Source organism: Erinaceus europaeus, chromosome 16 (assembly GCF_950295315.1).
Source record: "Erinaceus europaeus chromosome 16, mEriEur2.1, whole genome shotgun sequence".
Lineage (NCBI taxonomy): Eukaryota > Metazoa > Chordata > Mammalia > Eulipotyphla > Erinaceidae > Erinaceus > Erinaceus europaeus.
The window spans coordinates 34900131-34919786 of record NC_080177.1 but is presented as its reverse complement, the minus strand read 5'-3'; the positions used below and the strand labels follow the sequence as shown (position 1 = coordinate 34919786).

The 19656-nt window shown below is 39.3% G+C and overlaps 1 protein-coding gene across 4 annotated transcripts in view; it reads left to right on the top strand.

Annotated features, from left to right (window-relative positions):
- Nucleotides 1–233: 233 nt before the first annotated feature.
- Nucleotides 234–19656, top strand: part of LOC132533436 (disheveled-associated activator of morphogenesis 1-like) — a 113886-nt gene continuing 94463 nt past the window's right edge. The window contains exon 1 of one of the 4 annotated variants that reach the window (XM_060174899.1): nucleotides 234–360. The gene's annotated coding sequence lies outside the window, so the exon portion shown is untranslated. Of the gene's footprint in view, nucleotides 361–384; nucleotides 507–552; nucleotides 705–739; nucleotides 1110–19656 lie in introns of those variants that run through there. The other 3 variants (XM_060174901.1, XM_060174900.1, XM_060174902.1) reach the window with 3 other exon arrangements.

Genomic DNA, 19656 nt, shown 5'->3' with positions numbered 1-19656 from the left:
GACCACATCAACCACAGCAAGACTGGAGGGTGGAGGGGGCGTGTCCCTGAGGGAGGCGGAGCCAAGAGGCGGGGCCCAAGTGGCCAAGAACTGCGCCGGGAAGTGTAGTTTTTAGAACCCCAGTAGTGCAGTTATTCAGACCGTGTCCGTGAAGATTTGGACTACAATTCCCGCAAGCCTGCGGGCCTAGCCTGGGAGTCCATGCGCAGTGGGCACCACATTGTAGCCTATCAGGCGAAGACAGGGTGATGTCACCTGCGAGTGGGTAACCTACGAACCGCTCAGGAGGAAAACTGTTTAACCGGATCCTATTGTACCCCGAGCTCAGCGCCGCCTTTTCAGCATGCAGGGGCTGCCCAGGTAAGGGGGCCGCGCCGCCTTGACTGTCGCATTCATTCATTAAGTGACACCGCGCGGTGGCGCGGGGGTGGGTACGATTCTCGTGGCCCGGCGCTGGGTTTGCGGCGCGCCCTCCCGCTGCTTCCCTGGAGCTCCCGGGCTAGTAGGTAAATATTAAACCCGTCCTTCTGGTTGTGTCTGGGTGGGAACGGGACTTAGACTGCTCCCAGCTGCCAAGCTAGGTTTGGAAAAATGGCTGCAAGTGCGGCGAAAAGCTAGGCGAGTCTGGAGGAAGGCGCCCCCAAGGATTGGGGTCCCTCCCTCCTTTCTTTCTGAAGCATTCAGATGCCAGAAGAGCCTGCAAGGTACAGCTCGCCGCCTTACTCCGGGCACCTGGAACTGGGACTCCCGTAGCTTGGGAGTCAGGGCTACGAGCGCTGTAGAGGTCGGGAGCTGCTGGGTCGAGAGGCGCGGAGAAGGGAGGCAGGCTTGGTGTACTCGGAGCTGGAGACCGGGAAGGCCACCGTCCCCGGAGCCTTTACTTCAAACCTCATTCGAAAGGGATAGGGCAATAGTAATTCAGGCAGAGCTGGAAGCTAGTTGTCTCAAGAGAGAGAGAGGAGGGAAAGAAACTTGGCGCTGCTGAAGGAACGATGGGTGTTGGCGGACAGCGATAGGGGAGGCTGTGCAGCCTATCGACCAGTGTTCAAGGCGCGGCTGAGCACTCCCACCTTCTGACCCTTTGCAGAGGGTGCATTTTGGTCCCTCAGGTACTGATTGATTCCCTCAACACAGCTTACCTGAGCTTGGGCGAAGCTTCTGCTCCAGAGCTCTGCTGGAAGTAGTAAGACTGTGTGTGTGTGTGTGTGTGTGTGTGTGTGTGTGTGTGTGTGTGTGTAAGAGGGTCTGTAATCTAATGATCAGGCTCACTGTGGGGCGGGAGGGTTGGGTAATCGGGTTTACCCAGCTGGTGCTTGGAACCAAATGCTTGTGATCTGCTTGCCTTCGGACTGGAGACTGGAGGGAGACTCGAGAACTCCATAGAGTCTTCTTTATTTCCTTACCCTAACCCCTACTACCTTCATTCTTTCGTATATTCATTCATTAGTCGTTGTTAATGGCTCTGTTCTCAGGTTGCTCACAGGCTCAGGTTGGGGCTTTTCGTCGCTTGCCCACAAAAAAACACTTGGACCTAAGGATAAAAACCTACACACTCCACCACTCCCCCACACCACCTCTCCCGTCTCTACCCGCTGGAGAACATCAGAAGCAGAAGCCACCGGTGACTGTTTTGCCCCATTGAGCTAGCAGTTTTCTTTAGACCCGAAAGACCTAGAGGGTTGAAGCGAGTTTGTCTGCAGGGTGAATCCCGTTGCCATGGTGACTCCTGCGATCGGAATCTGCAGGGTTCAAACTGCTGCTTCGATTCGTTGTGGCTCTTGGGGCAGCTGTGAGGGCGTGGCCAGTGGGTGTGGCCGAGTGCTCACCCTGGGCTTAAGGCTCCCTCCTCACCGGGTTTCACTGCCCCGGGCTCGCTCTATTTTCTTTTAAAAAGCTTGGATGCAGTTCTTAAGACTCTGCTCTCCAGAGCTCCCTCCCCAAGATAATTGTTCGAAACCTTTTCTTTCCTGAGGCAAACTGAAAATTACAATCGCAAGATCTCTGTGCCCTTTCAGGTTAGCTGCAACATTTCCCCCAAGAACATACTGATGTTGGAGTCTGCTTTCTCCCAAAGGGTGCTTGCTCTATTTTGCACAGAGAGCTCTCTAGATTCCTGCAAAGGTCCCAAATTCTTCCTAGGTACAGGTTAGTGCAAGATAGTAGAGACAATTAATAACTGGAATTGAACTATGGAAGTCAATGCGGTTCTCATAAAATGTAAAAGCTTGCCTAGAAGATTTAGATCTTTGAGAACAGGGCAAGCACAGCTGGAGTATAAGGAGGTCTCTACCCTGCTCTGACTCTATCATTACTAGTTACTGTAGCCTGGGGTTATTCCTTTACTTTTGGGAACCCTGAGCATTAGTAATGTGGAGAGAATGGTATAGATTATAGATATATAAACTTAAGACTTAAATAAAGGGTTGGTTATTGGCTTTCCCTTTTTTGGCCAAGGAATCTGCAGATCAAAATTTAAATGCAGTTTATGATGCTATGTCACTGGGTTAATGACACTGAGCCTTAGTTGTGTGGCAAAATAATTTAGCTCTTCATGGCAAACCTTTTGAAGTAAGTAGGTAAGGAAGCTATATTATTGACAATTGTAAGATAATTCAGGTTGTAGAGTCATTTATAATTTTACTATTAATAGCATTCTACTACTGCTACTACTACCCCACTATCTGGACTTTCAGTTCTTCTTTTTTCATAGAATTATTTAGGCTTTGTCTTTTATAGATTCTGGGTGAATGTAGTTATTTGTGGATTTATTGTATTAAATGTAGTTGAATTACACAGATACTTTGTTTCTTTTCTGCTTTCATTTCATACTGTGGAGGACTATCACAAGATACTGTTGTTTTGTGCTGTTTTGTTTTTTGCCTTCAAGGTTACGGTTGGAGCTGGGTACCAGCACTACGAGTCCACTGCTCCTAGTAGCCATTTTCTTCAATTTTTTAAAAAAATATTTATTTATTCCCTTTTGTTGCCCTTGTTTTATTGTTGTAGTTATTAATGTCGTCGTTGTTGGATAGAAAAGAGAGAAATGGAGAGAGGAGGGGAAGACAGAGAGGGGGAGATAAAGACCTGCCTCACTGCTGCGAAGCTACTCCCCTGCAGGTGGAGTGCTGGGGGCTCGAACCCGGATCCTTACGGGTCCTTGCTTTGTGCCACGTGTGCTTAACCCGCTGAGCTACCGACCGACACCCCTTATTTATTTTTTTTATATGACGGAGACGGAGGGAGATTGAGAGAGGAGGGAAGATAGAGAGGGATAGAGAAAGATAGACACCTGCAGACCTACTTCACTATTGTGAAGCGAAACCCCCCCCCCCCCCCCCCTCCTTGAGCAGGTCCTTGGCACTTCGAACTATGTGTGCTTAACCCAATGCACCACTGCCCGGCCCAAGATACTTTTCTTAAGGGGGAAGAAAGTGCGTTTATATGGGCATCTATACATGCCTAAGTTTGGGATGCTGTGTGTGAGGTGGATGACATTTATCTTGTTTTAAGTAGGTTGATTACTTCCCTATGAGCAAATAGGATCAGAAATTGTGGCTCATTCTTTTAGTCATTGATTGTGGAAAATCATCTTCATTTTCCTGCCTACTTGAATTTTTACAATTCTGACACTAATTTCCGTGTGTAGGAATTACTGTCACTCCACTGAGTAATTTGTCTAGCCCTTTCTGATATTTACAGCAGAGCTTAATTATTGGTAGGTGTTTAATAAATGTTTGTTGAATCATTGAGAAGTAGTAGAGCTACAATTGAAGGTCCAAGATTTATTTTTTTTCCATTTATCATCAGTTGTATTATTCCCCTAGTCTTCTGTCAAGCAATTTCCCAAAATTCCTGTAGGTACATAAATTGATGTGGAAAATATATTTTCTGTGTTTGAAACATATTTCATAATTATTTGCTTTTGGGGATTCAATCACCCACATAAATTTTTTTCTATATTTCTTACTGCCCTAAACCAAGTATTTCTAGATTTCTATCTGTTCCACCCTTGACCCAGATAACATTCCCAGTAGGTGTAAGACAGGAAAATAGGGAGAGAGTCCTAGGCTAAGATACCTAAGGCTTTATACAGGCCACTGATGACTCCAAAGGCATCATTTGGGTAGAAGAGATGGGCATTCACTCTCTCATGTGGCGTGGAGTTGTTTATTGGCAAGATCTGTTGTTCCAGTCTGGTTGATGTGAGAGAAAAATGTAGTGGGAGACATTTATTCAATATTTGTAACATTCTGTTATCTGTAGTTAGACTTGGTTTTCAGAAGCATGAACTAGTAGGCGTGATAGCAAAGAGGATGGGGTAGGTGGTGGGGTCCTTGAGTGGTGGTTGTAAGAACTCAGTGAGTAGGGTGAAGGAATTTAAATTCTGGCTTTCTTGCTTTGTGGACTCCCTCTGGGTGTTACAAATGCAAGTGTGTCTGTGTGTGGTTTTATTTGAGTTACTTTGTTTAAAAGACAGCTTTTAGTGCGGGTACCATGGCCATCAGAACAAATAAGGTGTTTACAAACAAAATACAGTTAAGATTGAAAGTGTTTCATTTTGTAAATATTTGGAGGATACCAGGAAGGGTGTCTTTGCCTTGAGAATCTTGAGGTCTTGTGTGAAATCATTTAAAGAGTTACAGCTGTTGAATCAGAGGAAACAAGCTTTTTCAATAAAGTTTTGGTACCACTGAGAGCCTTAGGTGTTTGGTACAGGAAATAATCACCCGTTTTTAACTTCTGTGGGGCCCACCCTGGATTCATGTCATGCTGTTTGGATTTCCATGTGTTAACACTATCCTTATATTGTAGGAAACAAAACAACTTTGCCAATTAGTTTAGCAAACCACTTTAATCTCTGCAGGGGACACCACTTGAAATTTCTTCTCATTTGTGACTTCTACTTTGGTAAGATATGTGGGCTACTTACTTACTGCCACTAATTTTGGCTTTGCAATTTCTGGCTTGGTAATGAAGAATACCTTTTGAATGAATATATATAATCAAAAACACAGGATCAATTCTTACTGGTTTTCCTAAGAATTTTGCTTAAAGGGGCAACTGACAGCAGAGACACTATAAGAAATCCACAAGGAGACTAGTTTATGTATGTGACTTGGAGGTTATATCTGGATTGGTTGAAGGATGTCATCCTAGAAAGCATTTCTTCTTTTTCTTCTTTAATGTAGTGTAGTGATTGATAGAAACTGAAGGATGCATCCGAAGTACCTCCATTTTCCTGTAAGCTGCTACTTAGTATCCTCACTGAAAGAAGGACAGAGGAGGATGACATGCAAGTTGAATTTGGTGACCTACTTTCCACTCTAGCAGACTATTTCTGCACAAAACAAAACAAATCAGTGTCTACCTTTTTACTTTCTGGTATATTTTCCACCATTCCAGGAGCAGAGGACTTGGCATTTCAGTGTAAGTTTGGAGTTCATAGTATACATGTCCAAAAATGAATTAAATGTTAAATCTGAGCAACAGGGTAAGTGTACAAAGGCTTTTCCTCTAGCCTTCCAATTAGTTAAGGTCGCCAAATACATCCTCAGCTTTGGCCAGGTTGTTTTCCTAGTTGATGTGTAAGCTGGCCTGGTTTTGACCCCTCTATGTAACTCTGGATGATTTACCCAGCTTGAATGCCACAGGTTCCAGGAAACCTTCCCTGCCTACCCCTCAGGTTTTATCACTACCCTTTCTTTCGAAATTAGCACACTTAACTTTGACCATACAACCTTAGTTAGTTACTGTTATACTGCCAAGGTTTGTGAGGTGTCTTCCTAATATTTTACATGGGTTTAACCATTGAGTCCTCACGACAACTGTCTGGAGTAGGCGTAATTATCACCATTTACAGATGAGGAAACCAAAGTATGAGGAAGCTAAGGAGCTTGTCTATGTCATGCCATGCAGCTAGTAGGGGACAACAGGTTCAGGGTCCCAAGCAGGCTAGTTCTTTATTCTCTACACTATTGTTTCACTTGTACTTTCCATATGTGATAGTCTCTTCATTGAGTTGAGGGGATTACAACTTCCTTTGTATCTCTGAATTCTGAAATTGCTGGTCAACGAGTGCTGAGTCAATTGAGAATAAAAATACTTGTGGCCGGGTGGTGGCACACCTGGCTGAGCGTATATGTTATAGTGTGCAAGGATCTGACTTTGAGCCTCCAGTCCCCACCTTCAGGGGGCAAGTTTTTAGAGTGGTGAAACAGTGCTGCAGGTATCTCTCTTTCTCTCTTCCTCTTTATCTCCCTCCCTACCCTCTTAATTTCTGGCTGTCTCTATCTAATAAGTAATGATAAAAAAAATTAAAAGAGACAAAAAAGAGAATAAGAATACTTTCTTTAATAGTTTCTTGTAGTCTGATTTCCTAGAATAAAAAAAATGTTACAAAAGATTAGAAAATGTTACATTTGTGTATTTGACTGATAAAGTATTTCAAGTCCTCCTGCTATGGGAATGATAGGCTGCTTGTCTTACAAGGAAATGATCTTATAATTCCCCTGGAACCAGTCAAACATTAGACTCTATTTGCTAATTGGGATGACTTCTGGGGGCTGAATCCCTTATCTGAAGGAGAGGGCTGCACACTACACACCAGAAAACAAACTTTTCTTCTATAACAGGGCTATAGAAGCCTATGTTGAGAATTAAGAATGTCTTTCATTTCCTAGCATCCCTCCTCCCAGTTTAAAAGAAAATAGTAAAAGCTTGAGCAGCAGTCAAACTTATAATCTGATTTGGGGGGAATCCTTAGATATTAAAGTAAGTCTCCTTTCCCTCAGAAAAGACTTTATATTTGACAGTGAAGCAAATTTGGTGCCAAATATACAATTACAGTTCTTTTATACTATAGTAACTATTGTAAACTAAGTGTGGAAAACTAGGGAAACAAGTTCAATTTCCAGTGTAGTTGGTTTGATTTCCTGACTTAGATCTGCCACTTTTACAGTGTCTACAATTGTGAAATCAATTGATTAATATACAAACTGTTACCTAAGGAAATAATAGGAAAATCATGCCTTGATAGCATATTGCCTAGAAAGGAAAATTTAAAACAATGGATTTGTTAGCCATTGAGCTACTCAAACATGTATTAATTTAACAAATATTGATTTCAGAAAAATTTTCCTCATTTGTCTTGTTATACTTCCTAAGTATGTCACTCACCTTAAGCTATAACCTGAGCTCATTCTGTTCTATAAATTATATCAGGATTGGAGTTGAAGGCTACTTGTATTTCTGTCAGACACACAATTAAGGTCACCTATTTAACTGATTTTTGTCCTTTTCTGGGGGGAAAAAAAAATCTGTGTGATTGGTAAAAACGTTGATGAACTTTTTTGGAGATTGTTGGGGTAAGACAGATGCCCATCTTTTATTTTTCAAGATAGGTTCTTATATTTTGGCTCACTGACTCACAGTTTGTTAGTGACATACAAACCAGGTCAAGGGTATGAATTAGCTTTACCTTGTTTTGGAACCACAAACTATATCTGTAATCCTAGTCAGTCTTATTTTTCTGTTTGTTTTATCTTAAACTCGTGTTTCTAGCCATAAAGGATATTAGACAACACCCTGTGGATATGCCAGTGTGTAGGTACTACCACTAAGCTATGGTAGTGGGGAAAAATAAGGTGGTATGTTATAAATTAGACAGACAGGAGGTCTTAGTTTTTCCAAACTCTGTTATATTAGAGGCAAGATTTTGTCAAGGAACTGTTTGCTTTGAGACTGTCCTGTGAAGAGTGCATCAGTACTAGGAGCAGCCGAGTAAAAGTTTGACAAACTACCACAGTCTTGGTCTGTTCCTTCTTGGGGTTATGATTGATATTTTTAGTATGTGTGGTGTTGCTTTGGACTTCACTCTTTGCACTCAAGAAGAATGAGGGATGTTGTTAACATTGCTTAGAAGTTGAGTAAGATTGTAATAGATGTCTAGCATAAATTTGTATTTGTTTCTGAAAGACTTGGTAAAAGCAAGCAGAGAACTTTTAAGACTAGGGTTCAATAAAAACCACAGTTTTGCGATGATGGGGTTAGTTAGATGAGGGGGCTCTCTCTAACTCATGAGCATTTACCTTTATTGTAGAAAGTTGAAAATGAATGTGCAAGCTAAACCATTTGAACGGCGTTACTGCATTCTCTGCTCTTAAAAATTGGTGAAAGTGTGGATATAGAAAATGTGTTATTATTCTGCTTAAGATAAACATTCTAGTAGTTTTTTTTAAAGCATGCTTTTATTCCTCATAATGGTGGTTGCCATTTGACTTTGGATGGTGGTAGCAAAAGGAACAGTGTCTTTGTAGCCCATTCTGCTTGTGTCTGAGTATATTTACATTGAAGACACAGCCCTCCTCACCTCATTGTTCAGAGAAGCAATTCTAGCTAAAGCCCATGATTCTGACTATACATCAGGGAAGGTGTGGAATGAATTATGCCGGAATTGAAGCTGCTGGCTAAGACTTCCTCATGTCTGCAGAAAGTTAAATGAATAGCCTGTTACTATATCTTCATACTTTAGAAATCAAGAATAGAGATAAAATCAGACTAGAAAACCTCCATGACCCACTTAGGGCTTTGACATTCTGTGAGCAAGTGTCATTTCTAACTACACAAGTATAGGAACTGTTTCAAAAAGCTGCTTTTCCTCTCTATTTCCTAAAGGATTTCTTAATAAGAAGAATATATTACTTTTAGTTTGAGTCAGATTGTTTTCAGACTGATTGAAGCTACCTTTCTTCTGTACTCCTTTTCCTACTGTATTTCTTGGATTGTAATTTGAGTCTGGAGGACCAGTGAACCACTCCTTGCCAGTTCTGCTAGCCTCCCAATGGACAGTAGGAGAGGGCTGTCCTTTGTTGGGCAGGTTCCTTACAAAGGAGCATATCTTTGCTCCCTTAATCTACCAACTTAAAATAGGGAGCTATGCAGCCGCACAGAGAGGCAGTTTACATTTAATTCTCCCAAGCTCAGGTTGTTTTTCTGATGGAACAAGTTGAAGGAAGTAGGTGGAGGAAAAGACAGAGGGAGTTATTGGGTTTCACTTATCTTATCATTTGCTTCCCAGTGGATTGTCTGTGTTTATACTGCCTCTTAGGCCAGGAATTTCTCCAACAGAAAGCATGCATACACGTGGGGATATTCATATCAGAGCTTCCTTCTTGTGTTCCTTTTGCTGACTTGGCTTTCCTCTTTCTAGTCTGACCTGAAAGGAGGGATAGAGATATTTAACCTGTTTCTCACTCTTGCATTATGTGAAAAAGGGATCTTTATTTTATTTTATTTGTTTGTTTTTGTTTAACCGGAGCACTACTCAGCTCTGGCTTTTGATAGAGTGGGGGACTGAACATGGGGCTTTGGAGCCCTAGGCATGGAAGTCTTTTTGAATAACCATTATGTCATCTCCCTTATCTGGAAAAGAGATCTTAGTACCATGACTTGGGGCAAAATGTTAATGATTTTTTTTCCCTTACAGGGAAAAAGGATGATGAAAAGATGCTATTTCTTTAAACTTCCTGGGTCTCTGTTTCCTCATCTGTGAAAGGAAATTCTAAAATTTTGTGAGAACATTATAATTTTATAAAATAATTTCCACATTTATATGACATTGCTTAATATTGGTGTAATATCTGCTGGATTTTCCTAGAATGATGATCAGTGAAGGAGATATTCACCTTCAGACCTTCCATCAATGTACCTGCCTAGCACAATGTACCTGACATGCTATTCTTGGCTGGAGCTAAACTCTCAAGATCTGATGACCACTAGACTATTCTTTGTAACTGAACCACTTTTAGTATTTCCTACTTCCTGAGTTTAGAAACTCCTATGAAATATAAAGGATGTGACTGGACTGTATCTTTTGATGACACCTAATTCCGTTTAAATTGATAATCTCTTTTATCCACAATTTGACCATCACTGTTACACAGGGTGGATATAGCCAGCTGTCCTTTTTGTTTGGCTAACACAGTGCTCTTTTTAAAAAAGGATGATTTGTGAACATTTATGTTCAGATTTGCCACAGGTCTTATAACACTTTAGTGCCACTTTGTTTTTAAATTTCTTTACTCTTGTCTCATCATATATATATATATATATATATATATATATATATATATGATTTATTTATATATTTTTCCAAGAGCAGCACTCAGCTCTAAGTAATGGTGGAGTTAGGGATGAAACCCAGATATATATTACCATCAGTTTCAGCTTTATTTTTTTCTTTTGTTTTAGTCTTCCTTGCAATTGGGTTTGAATCATCAAAGATGTCTTTGAGGTTTAGGTTTCACCAATGTTTTCCTCTGAGTGTTTGATAGTTTCTGGTCTAACATCCAGATCCTTGATCCCTTTGGAGTTGACTTTTGTTTCTGGTGAGATAAAGTGGTTCATTTTCATTCTTCTGAATGTTTCAACCCAGCACCATTTATTGAAGAGAGCCTCCTTTCTCCATTTAATACTTTGGCCCCCCTTATCAAAGATTAAATGTCCATAGGTGTGGAGGTAACTTAATTTTTTTCTACTCAATCACAAGGAATCAGGCATAGAGTAGCCAATTTACAGAGGGATTAATTTTACATGTTTTACTTCTATTAACAGCAAAGGCAATTGATTTCAAAATATTTCCTATTCTAGAAGAGTTCATTGAAAGAGACATACACATTTCCCCAAACTACATTCAATAGTCTCTAATAACTAAACTCTCCCAAGAAGGGCCCAACAACAAAATTTAGATGTTATTCCATTGTTTTATTTTTTCTTTTATTATTTAGCATTAGGGAGTCATGCACATGTGGTATCACTGTTGAACAACCTCTCTGGTTCAGTTTTTTCACTCTCCATTGAGGGGAGGGTCCCCAGGGTGAGGGGGGTGCAAAGAGAAGGAGGAGAGAGACACCACAGCACTTCATCATCTGTAGAGCTCTCGTGGTGCCATCCATGAAACCCAGAACCTCTCACATGCAGTACTTTAGACATCTAGCACATCTTCTTGGCCCTTGTGATCCATATTTTAAGCTAAATTGAATTTGGATGAGACTTTCCAAAGGTTTACTTAGAAGTGGGCTGGCATATGATCTAGTCCAGGATTTCTTAAGACCTACACATTGTCACTTTTGACTGGATAGTTCTTTGTGATGAGGACGGCCCTATCTACAGTAAGATGTTCCACAGCATTCTTATCTTCTACGCATTAGATGCTGGTAGCAACCTTTCCCCCAATTTTAACAACCAAAAATGCCTTCAGACATTGCCAGATGTCCCCTGGGGGGGCCAAAATCAGCGTTCTTGAGCCAGCTGACAGATTTTGGATGGCCTGAGAACTGTAAACATTGGATCAGACTTGAATATTTTAGGGATATATTGGAATTCATCTGGGAAACCAAGTTACCCTGCTGTTTTTATTTATTTGGGCAGTTGGTTAGAGCAAAGTAAAGGTCAGGGGATTAGACCCTTTGGGGTCACTTCTCTATTATTCCATGACCATAGCCTGGGAGGCCAGCCACATTTAAGGACATGTCCTTGGTCACAACAGGGGATTCTGAGACACTGATGCTGGGTCAGGGCAAGCCCAACAGAGCTAGTGGGTAAACAACTTTGAAGCCCATGGCCTGTGTTGGTAGGTCAGTAATGTTATCTGTGGATATGGAAGATGAGGCTTTGAGGAAAGAAAAGGTCAACTCTGTCCTTATTGTCAAAGGACAAAGTGCTTTAAAAAAAAAATAAAGACCTTAAGTATTTGAAAATGAAAGCTTATTTCAAATCAGCAGTGTGGGAAGAGTGCTAAATAGGATGAGTAAGATCAATGTCGCCATCCCCTCTCCCCACTTTTTTTTTCTCTCCAAATATAAACGTCTTTAAGACTTGACTATAAAACTTGTGCTTTGGCAACACTCAGACCTGTCTGGCTTCTCAGAAAAACATTGATAAGATGTTTCAGACAACTCAAGCTTTAATTAACCAAACCAAGTTTCATTCTTGAGAAGCTGATGCAAAGATAGCGTTTTGGGAAACACATTTTCAGTTAAAGCTTATACCAAAGTCCCTTTTTGAAGGGATAACTAGGACATCTGAAGGGCCCATACCTCTTCCCAAGTCTACATCTTAGTTCTTCACTCTGAATGAACATCAAAATTTTCCATAGTGGGCTTAAAAAGAAGATGCCTAGAGATTCTGATTTGGTCTGTCTTGAGCTTCATCTCCTGTATTTTGTTTTTTATTACTTTTTTTTTTTTCCTGTTGTTCATCACTGGAGATAAAGACAAGAGATAGAGAGAACACCAAAGTTTTCCTCAGTGTGATGGGGGTGGTTGTGTGCCCATGACAAAGCAAGCAATCTCCTGGATTCTTAATTCTGACATTTGACAAAGACTATAAACAAATGGGAAGGACAGGAGCTCTCATGTTTGGGAAGATTATAGTTGCAGATGGGTCCAGGGCCTGGTTTAAATGCCCAGCTTTAGATTGTAAAATATTTGCTTCCATTTTTTCCTTTCTTTTTAAAATAGAATCTTTATAAAAATTTTTTCCCATTTATTTATCAATTTTGGATAGAGACAGAGGAGTTGAGAGGGAAGGGGGAAGTAGAAAGGGAGAGAGAGAGACACCTGCAGCACTGTTTCACCACTTGTGAAGCTTCCCCTACCCCCCATGCAGGTGACTTGAACTTGGATCCATGTACACTGTACTATGTGTGCTCAACCAAGTGCATCACCTCCTGTCTATGAATATTTTCTTTTCTAAATATTTATTTAGGAACTGGCAAAATAGCTCATTTGGATAGTGTGCTGCTTTGCCATGCACATTACCTGAGTTTGAGTATGGCCTCCACTGTACTGAGGGAAGACCTGGTGTTGTGATCTCTTTCATAGTCTCTCTGCAAATCAATCAATCAATCAATGAATAAATAAATAAATGAAATGTTAAAATATTTATTTAGTCTTAAGGGAAAGACAGAGAGACCAAGAGCATCACTTCTTCGAGCTGACATCTGACTCTACTGTATGTAAATTGAACAGGGAGGTTTGGGGACCTCAGGACTACAATCTATATGCTCTACATTGAGCCCTTTTCCAGGCACCATGAGTAGTTTTTAATAATATTACAGAAATTTTTTCTAGATTTTTTTAAAAAGTGTTTCTCTTAAATTTTTTTCTAGAACTTTTCTAGAACAGGTAACATTTTGAATGTGTAAAAACAATAGATCTTTTAAAAAAATTTAATATTTATTTATTCCCTCTTGTTGCTCCCCTTTTTTAAAATTGTTGTAGTTATTGTTGACCTCATTGCTGGATAGGATAGAGAGAAATGGAGAGAGGAGGGGAAGATGGGGGGAGAGAAAGATAGACATAGCAGACCTGCTTCACCATTTGTGAAGCAACTCCCCTGCAGCTGGAGGTTTCGAACCGGGATCCTTACACTGGTCCTTGCTCTTTGCGCCACATGCGCACTTAACCCACTGTGCTAACGCCTGACTCCCAGGATAGATCTTGTACAGGCAGTATCCAGTCTACCACATGGACCCTAATGCTTCTACTAATCCTGTAGTGTTATCACATTTTGGCAGGTTTAATTAAATGAAAACTTGGGGAAGTTATCTTCTCTTTTTGGAGATGTTCCCCTGGGTGGTCAATTTGCACATTCCCTTATTGTTTAGAGGAAAGGGGATTAAAACTATCTAGTAGCAATTAAATTATCAATTAAATTAAATTAACAATTAAAACTATCCAGTGACCCTGAGATAAACCAGGTGAGGGATTAATACCAAGTGCTCTTATTCGATCCTAATTCTAGAGGAATCTAGAATTTAAGAAGTATTTAGATTATTTCATAGTTAATATTAGCTCAGTGAGTTTATTAGACTCTCTTCTGACTTTACAAGGGGTGCATTTGTTTAAAAATGTTCTTTCTTAGCCTATTCAGTGTACTGTCATGGATGACTACAAAGTCACACAGTTATAAATACTAACATCTGGGAGTAAGATAAAATGACTTCTTTTACTTTAATTTTGCTTAGAATTTTAGACCCAAAATTCTATCAGGTGTAGTGGAAGCAAAGGAATGACTAAGATTTAAGGGGAAATATTATGCTGTGCCTTTTATGGGTGATCTCATAAGTCATGGAAGCAACACCTTAAAACAGTATTAATCTATACTTTGGCATGTAAAAATATTTTAGTGCTGGGTACGAACACCTTTTCCCCTTTGAGATACAGAATTTTTGTTTTACAAAAATAAAGCTCACATATAGGGTCGGTCTTCAGCTTCTGAAATAAACAAAATGCATTGCACGATTGGTGAAGACTCCCCAGTGATCGTCTTTGCTTTCATTGGCAAGTATTTTCATGTTTGGCTCATTTGAATCTTGTCAATTTTTTCAAAGGAATGTTCACGGCATCAATTATAGGAAGCAATACTCTATAAAGTTCCAGATCACAGTTTTTCCAATATTTGCTTTTCTAGAGATTAACATTTTCTGCCTTCAGTTTTTTTTCTTCCCTGTGCTGATCTTGAGTCTCAGATGACCAATATTTTCTAGTAATAGAGATTTTTTTTTTTTTTTTGCTAGCAAGACATGGTATTAAAAAAAGAACGATAGAGACAGAGTACAGGGTTCCTTTTTAGGAGTGATGAAATGTTCTAAATTTAGCATAATGGTCACAGTTTGTAAATATGCGCAAACCACTAAACTGTATACTTTTACATGGATGAGTTTTATGGTATGTCAATCATATCTCAATAAAGCTGTTCTTTTAGAAAGAAAAATTAAAATGAATTAGACTAAGTACAACCACAGAAACAAATGTTTAAGCCTTAGAGATAATACCTGTTACTTTTTCCAATTCTTCAGGAACTTCTTAATTTTCTCTGAATAAATGTATAGTGTGGATGTAGAGTAGATATAGTAAATTCTTAATATCTATAAATCACCTGAGAAATGGGAAATTTTGCTACTAGGTATCTGACCCACTCCTTTCTCTTACCTCTTAACAATGAATTAAAACATGAAAGGAGAGAAAGCTTTGCACTATTTCATACTTGCTGTGATGATAAGCTAAGGCTTTGCTATACATTTGGCTTAGTTACAATTTCCTTTAAACTTGTTCCATTCAAGTATTTTGTAGAATATTTATGCTATAGGAACCATCACACTGTAAAAAGCACTCAAGTATATAATCTTGCCTGTAAAGTTAACTGTGTGTGTTGGATAAAGAAATATTTCATTTGTAAGGGATTATGTAGCTCAAGGTTTCTCAAATTTGAATTCACAATCCTCTAAAAAACACTGCATTAAAAGCTAAATTGCTGAATGTTTAGGTATTCTTCTAGTGCCTGTGGGATCGTAAACTCATGTATAGAGGTAGGCTTTGAGGTACTGTGGTACAATTCAGTTATAAGATGCTTATCCAGACATATTAGTTTTATGGCTGCCTAACGAATTACCTCAAATGTGGTGGCTTAAAACACCACCATGTCAGAAGTCTGGGCATACTGTGGCTAGGTCTTCTCTTCAGGGACTCACTGACTGAAATTCACACGTCAGCCAAGGTTGTACTTGTCTTCTGGGACTTGGAGATTTTTGCAATCTCTCTGGTTGTTGGCAGAATTTATTTCCTTATAACTGTAGGGCCTAGGACTGGTGCTCATTAACTAGGAACTACTTTTAACGCCTCGAGACCACCCACACCCCATGCCACATGACCCACATTTTCTTCCATCTCATCAACTTCCTTTACTGAAACCAGTTAGAGAAGTGACCAGTTTGAATAAGTCAGGTTCCCCCAAGGTAATTTCTCTTTGACCACATGCAACATAAATCATGAACATGTTATCTTATATTCAGAGGTTCGAACGCTCAACTTAGAGGTGGTAGTAGATTACCTGAGGGTACAGGCAATGTGGCCAGGGGAATCACATGAAATTCCCTCATGTACTAGGTACCAGCAATTATACCAATATTTTATTGATGATTAATAAATCCAAAATGAGGGGCTCAGTGGTGGCAAACCCAGTAGAGTGTGCATGTCACAGTGTGTAAACCCTAGTTCAAGCCCCTTGTCCCCACCTGCATGAGGGAAGCTTCAGATCTCTCCTCCTATCCCTCATTTCTTTGTCTCTAAACAAAATAAATGAATAAAATGTAAAAAAAAAAAAGAAATCTAAAATAATGGTAATTCGCAAATGTGCTTAGAACCAGCCCCTTTTGTCTTACTAAAATGTTTTTCTTTTACTCTTAATTTATTTTCTACTTTTGTGGAGACTGACAATGAAGATTAGAAAAAGTTTTTTTTTTTAAAAAAGTACTTTATTGGAGGATTAATGTTTTACAGTTGACAGTAAAATACAATAGTTTGTACAAATGTAACATTTCTCAGTTTTCCATATAACAGTTCAACCTCCACTAGGTCCTCCTCCACCATCATGTTCCAGGATCTGAGACCCCGCGCCCTCTAGTCTTTTACTTTGTTGCAATATACTAACAGAAAAAGTTTTATTATTGAAAAATCTTTACCTACACACATGACAATCCTCCTATATCCAGACCTCACCAATTATATCATGACTAATCTTTCATTTCTATATTCTGGTTTATCTTCAGATTCTGTAAATTATTCACTTTTTATTAATCTTTCATGTCTGCCCTCAACTAGTTTTCATTACCTCTGGGATTATTTTGAAGCACATTCTGGATATTGCATCTGTATAAGTTTTAGTTTTTATGTTCTAAAGAATTAGGATTTTCTTTAAACAGTGAGTCTAAATACCATTATCTTTCATAAAATAGTTTGTTATTTTTAAAGATCATAAAGCACCTAGTAAGCTTTCATATCTCAACTTGACATTATAAATAATAATAATAATTATTATTATTTGTAGTGTTATGGCTTCACAAATGTGTGAAATGGGGACCAGGTGGTGGCATACCTGGTTGAATGTGCATTATAGTGTGCAAGGACCAAGGTTCAAGCCCCCCGTACCCACTTGCTGGGGGAAAGCTTTGGAAGTGGTGAAGCAGGGCTGCAGGTATCTCTCTCCTTATCACCCCCTTCTCTATCAACTTCTGGCTGTGTCTGTTGAATAAAGAAATAAAGATAAGAGGCCAGGTGGTGGCGCATCTGGTTGAGCGCACATGTAACAATGCTCAAGGACACAGGTTCGAGCCCTGGTCCCCCCATGCAGGGGGAAAGCTTTGTAAGTGGTAAAGCAGTGCTGCAGGTGTTTCTCTTTCTCTTTCCCTATCTTCCCCTACCCTCTTGATTTCTGACTATCTCTAATAAGTAAAGATAATAAAAAAATAAAAAAGAAATAAAGATAATAAAAATTTATAAAATGTGTGAGATGCACAATTTCACTACTCTGGGCAGGCTTTAAAAAATTCTTTTTAGTAGTGCAGTGGGTTAAGCACACATCGTGCGAGAAGCTCAAGGACCAGCGTAAGGATACCAATTCAAGCCCTGGTTCCCCACTTGCAGGGGAGTCACTTCACAGGCGGTGAAGCAGGTCTACAGGTGCCTCTCTTTCTCTCCCCCCCTCTGTCTTCCCCTCCTCTCTCCATTTCTCTCTGTCCTATCCAACAACGATAACATCAACAACAACAATAATAACCACAACAACTATAAAACAAGGGTAACAAAAGGGAAAAATAGGGAGTCAGGTGGTAGCGCAGCAGGTTAAGCGTACATGGTGCAAAGTGCAAGGACCAGCGTAAGGATCCGGTTTGAGCCCAGGCTCCCCACCTTCAGGGGAGTCGCTTCACAGGCGGTGTAGCAGGTCTGCAGGTGTCTATTGCTAGCCCTCTGTATCCTCCCCTTCTCTCTCCATTTCTCTCTTTCCTATCCAACAACGATGACAACAACAATAACTACAGCAAAAAAACAACAAGGGCAACAAAAGGGAATAAATAAATAAATATTTAAAAAGGGAAAATAAAAATAAATCATAAGAAAATTCTTTTCACTTCAGATTGATAAAAACAGAGTGGGGGAGAGACACCACAGCACCAGGTAGAGTCTTGCACCTGATGTTGTAATGCTCCCATGTGATGCTGGGGTTCAAGCCTGGATTGTGTGCATGAGACAACACATGCCTTACCAAGTGAGCTATCTTCTAGCATTTCCCTTAACTCATTCAAAATGTTTGCTTGTTCTACACAAGATTCAATTAAGTCTCAGACTATGCAAATTTTTATATATTACCTTAGTCTTTCTAAATCTCATGTTATATTTTCCCTAGCAGTTTACATATGAAAAGAACTGAGTGATTTGACCTGTAGGATTTCCTATAATCTGAAATTCATGGTACAACATCTCTCTATGTTTTCTATAAATGAGTTAAAATGAAGATAATATGATGCCATGAACCTATCTGGTCACTAGAGATGGAAAAGGTTATTTGTTAAACTACAAATCTTTAAACAAATAATAATATTATTGTCTTGCATTTTTATTATATACTATTATATAAAAACATATAATATTTAGTATAAATAAATACTGTATTTTAAAAATCAAAATATATTAATTAGGTCATGTATACATAGATATTTAGAAAAGCATTTGAGTGTGGAGCAAGTGTGTTAGGTTTTTCAGATTCTTACTGTGAGCAGTGTCAATGAACAGTTCCACTTAGAGTCTTATAGAAAATAAATACGTAGATTCATTAAGTGATACTTGGATTTGTTTATTCTTTGGATAGAGTATTTGTGTTAAATTGGGCTTTAGTTTCCATAAAAGAAAAACACATGTTTAAGGAAAAAGGTATTTCTGTTTTGAATTTGGAGAAATTATCAGATTTTTTTTAAAGTAGCAGAAGTTATGAATTAATTGCATTTTTTTTTGTAGTGGGGCTTTGCTACTTATTTTGTATCTGTAGATTTTTCAAAGATGTTTTTTGTTTGTAAATATACACTATTAGTGTATTTCTATGCTGCATTTTATCTTGTTTTATGAGTACAGTTTTATATTACTGCCATTGAAAGAAAGAAGAGATTATTTAATTAAAAATTTGTTTTGGAGTGAACATGAGCGTTAGTTTGACATAAGTAAAATATTAAAATAATGGCAGCTTAAACTAGCAGATATTGAAACTTTGTTTCTTTAAAATACATTATTTTTGGATAGAGAGAGAAACTGAGAGGGGAGGAGAAGTGGGGCAGGAAGAGGGAGAGGGAGAGACACCTGCAGCTCTGTTTTACTAGTTGCTTGTGAAGCTTCCCCCTGCAGGTAGGACCTGAGAGCTTGAACCTGGTCCTTGTATATGGTAGCATGCACACTCTACCATATGCACCACTACCTAGTCCTCTGAAACATTTTTATTATTATTATTTTTATTTGTCATTGGATAGAGACAGAGAGAAATTGAGAGATAGAGAGGAAGAGAGACACCTGCAGACCTGCTTCACCACCTGTGAGGTGACTCCCCTGCAGGTGGGGAGCCAGGGGCTTGAATCGGGATCCTTACGCTGGTCCTTGTGCTTTGCGCCATGTGCACTTAACCAGCTGCGCTACCGCTCAACTCCCCTCTGAAACTTTTCTTTAAGGGAAATAGAAATACTGAAACAAAATTGTTCATAGATATAAAACTGGTTAACATGTTAAAAGACTATAAAGTGTAATATTTTACTTTTTTCTACTTGTATACATGCAT